The sequence below is a fragment of the Drosophila obscura genome, unplaced genomic scaffold, assembly GCF_018151105.1.
Source record: "Drosophila obscura isolate BZ-5 IFL unplaced genomic scaffold, ASM1815110v1 contig_9, whole genome shotgun sequence".
Classification (NCBI taxonomy): domain Eukaryota; kingdom Metazoa; phylum Arthropoda; class Insecta; order Diptera; family Drosophilidae; genus Drosophila; species Drosophila obscura.
In genome coordinates, this window is record NW_024542883.1 from 5,302,257 (window position 1) to 5,305,709 (window position 3,453).

Genomic DNA, 3,453 nt, shown 5'->3' on the forward strand with positions numbered 1-3,453 from the left:
AAACCGAACGATTCGGCAGCCGACGAGACCACCTTATATAATTGCATCATGCCCGCTACTCATTCTCTTTCTTTCTTTCTCTTTATTTTACTTTGCGGATATACTTTTGCTGGCTTGGTGGCTCTGTTTTTCTGGAAAACATTATTTTGTATCAATTAGTGACTCAGTTGTTCGACTGAAAGCCATGTCTAGAGACGGCTACGTACAATAATGTTGCATTTTGGCTCTCATGCTATCCCTCTCTACGCAGAAAAATTGGCTAAGTCTAATGTCATAACACTATAAACCCTATATCTATCAGATGAACTGCGCTAAAATTAGGCAAGTTTCATAATTTTCAATAGCAAAATTTTCAAAATGGGTAAATGTTTCTCTGCATAATATTCGGCTCTGCATTACTATCTAGGCCCCTCAGAATTGCAAATATAATTTTATCCGATAAATTAATACATTTGGTACAAGGTTGGCTAATTTGGATTGTAAAATAAGAGTGTACATGGCACATTTACTACATGGCAACTACATTTAGACGTAATTGACAACGTATTCCACGCTGTTGCCGGTGCATAAAAAACGTCACTGGGATCGTAGTTTATTGTGGACTACAAAATAAATTAAATGTGCTCATAAGGAAACCCACATCAAGCTAACACTAAACCAATTCAAATTCGAATTCGGAGACGCTGAGTAGTGGCACAGTTTCAGGTACCCCAGCTTTAGATGCAACGGGGGTAAAATTATTTTTTGAGTCGACACCAGTGGTATGTTGATAACATTTTTTTCCCCCAAATTTTTCGTTGTGGTCATGAACTTAAATCGTAATGATTTTTAGCTACACTATCCCATTCGACTTTTGAACTTAAAAAAAACGTAGTGGGTTTTTTGTTTTGTTTTGATTGGTATATTTGCCGAAATATATTTAATAATGTTTTTATAATACGAATATTGAATTTAAATAGTTTAAAAAACGCTCCTGCCGCTTTCACTGCTAATCGTCCAGAAACGCCGATGGTGAGCGTGTCAACTTTTTGCATTTTTTGTTTCACACACTTCTTCACAGGAGCACCCTTCTTTTTCTTGGATTTCGACTGTCCCGCCTTAGTTTTTGCTTCTGGCTTTTTTCCTGCCTTGACGGCTGCGTTCGGTGTGCAACGAACACGAGCAGAAGGTGTTTTGTAAAAAAACTGCGTGTTCGCCAAGACGTAAAGAAGCATGTTGCGGTCCCAATCTAAACAGCCTATTATTTTGTTAAGAATAGATGGCACTAGAAAGTTCATGTCTGGAAATAATACCTTTCCATACAAAAAAAATTTAAAAAAAATGCCAAAGTTGAAGAAACATTAAAAATTATAGAAAATAGAATTGCGGCTTTTGAATTTTTAAAAAAGATTTTGGGGGTATTGCAAATTCTAAGTATGAGGAAGTGATCACGGCCCACAAACTTAATTTTGTCTGGTGACTGTCGCACAGTGAAACCGAACGATTCGGCAGCCGACGAGACCACCTTATATAATTGCATCATGCCCGCTACTCATTCTCTTTCTTTCTTTCTCTTTATTTTACTTTGCGGATATACTTTTGCTGGCTTGTTGGCTCTGTTTTTCTGGAAAACATTATTTTGTATCAATTAGTGACTCAGTTGTTCGACTGAAAGCCATGTCTAGAGACGGCTACGTACAATAATGTTGCATTTTGGCTCTCATGCTATCCCTCTCTACGCAGCAAAATTGGATAAGTCTAATGTCATAACACTATAAACCCTATATCTATCAGATGAACTGCGCTAAAATTAGGCAAGTTTCATAATTTTCAATAGCAAAATTTTCAAAATGGGTAAATGTTTCTCTGCATAATATTCGGCTCTGCATTACTATCTAGGCCCCTCAGAATTGCAAATATAATTTTATCCGATAAATTAATACATTTGGTACAAGGTTGGCTAATTTGGATTGTAAAATAAGAGTGTACATGGCACATTTACTACATGGCAACTACATTTAGACGTAATTGACAACGTATTCCACGCTGTTGCCGGTGCATAAAAAACGTCACTGGGATCGTAGTTTATTGTGGACTACAAAATAAATTAAATGTGCTCATAAGGAAACCCACATCAAGCTAACACTAAACCAATTCAAATTCGAATTCGGAGACGCTGAGTAGTGGCACAGTTTCAGGTACCCCAGCTTTAGATGCAACGGGGGTAAAATTATTTTTTGAGTCGACACCAGTGGTATGTTGATAACATTTTTTTCCCCCAAATTTTTCGTTGTGGTCATGAACTTAAATCGTAATGATTTTTTGCTACACTATCCCATTCGACTTTTGAACTTAAAAAAAACGTAGTGGGTTTTTTGTTTTGTATTGATTGGTATATTTTCCGAAATATATTTAATAATGTTTTTATAATACGAATATTGAATTTAAATAGTTTAAAAAACGCTCCTGCCGCTTTCACTGCTAATCGTCCAGAAACGCCGATGGTGAGCATGTCAACTTTTTGCATTTTTGGTTTCACACACTTCTTCACAGGAGCACCCTTCTTTTTCTTGGATTTCGACTGTCCCGCTTTAGTTTTTGCTTCTGGCTTTTTTCCTGCCTTGACGGCTGCGTTCGGTGTGCAACGAACACGAGCAGAAGGTGTTTTGGTCTTCTTGCCCTTTCGTTGCTTGCTATTCTTGCCCGGCAGCGGACCCTTTGCCTTCACACAACTTAGTGTCAGGCTGTACGTGTAGCTGGGCCGCCATCAAAGTCCATAATTCACTTTCGCTGTAATTTTGTTTGTTTTGATTGGTATATTTGCCGAAATATATTTAATAATGTTTTTATAATACGAATATTGAATTTAAATAGTTTAAAAAACGCTCCTGCCGCTTTCACTGCTAATCGTCCAGAAACGCCGATGGTGAGCATGTCAACTTTTTGCATTTTTGGTTTCACACACTTCTTCACAGGAGCACCCTTCTTTTTCTTGGATTTCGACTGTCCCGCTTTAGTCTTTGCTTCTGGCTTTTTTCCTGCCTTGACGGCTGCGTTCGGTGTGCAACGAACACGAGCAGAAGGTGTTTTGTAAAAAAACTGCGTGTTCGCCAAGACGTAAAGAAGCATGCTTTCACTGCTAATCGTCCAGAAACGCCGATGGTGAGCATGTCAACTTTTTGCATTTTTGGTTTCACACACTTCTTCACAGGAGCACCCTTCTTTTTCTTGGATTTCGACTGTCCCGCTTTAGTTTTTGCTTCTGGCTTTTTTCCTGCCTTGAAGGCTGCGTTCGGTGTGCAACGAACACGAGCAGAAGGTGTTTTGGTCTTCTTGCCCTTTCGTTGCTTGCTATTCTTGCCCGGCAGCGGACCCTTTGCCTTCACACAACTTAGTGTCAGGCTGTACGTGTAGCTGGGCAGCCATCAAAGTCCATAATTCACTTTCGCTGTAATTTTGTTTGTTTTGATTGGT

General features: G+C 38.7%; 1 long non-coding RNA gene across 3 annotated transcripts; it reads left to right on the top strand.

The window, feature by feature from the left end:
• Nucleotides 1-901: 901 nt before the first annotated feature.
• Nucleotides 902-3,342, top strand: LOC121405283. Of its 3 annotated transcripts, XR_005968462.1 has the most exons (5): nucleotides 902-1,011; nucleotides 1,061-1,168; nucleotides 2,641-2,905; nucleotides 2,997-3,062; nucleotides 3,299-3,342. It is a non-coding gene; the product is annotated as an uncharacterized LOC121405283 (long non-coding RNA). The 3 variants fall into 3 exon arrangements; XR_005968461.1 differs by lacking the exons at nucleotides 2,997-3,062; nucleotides 3,299-3,342 and adding an exon at nucleotides 2,955-2,990; XR_005968463.1 differs by lacking the exons at nucleotides 902-1,011; nucleotides 1,061-1,168; nucleotides 2,997-3,062; nucleotides 3,299-3,342 and adding exons at nucleotides 2,387-2,483; nucleotides 2,955-2,990 and having other exon boundaries at nucleotides 2,575-2,905.
• The last annotated feature ends 111 nt before the right edge of the window (nucleotides 3,343-3,453 follow it).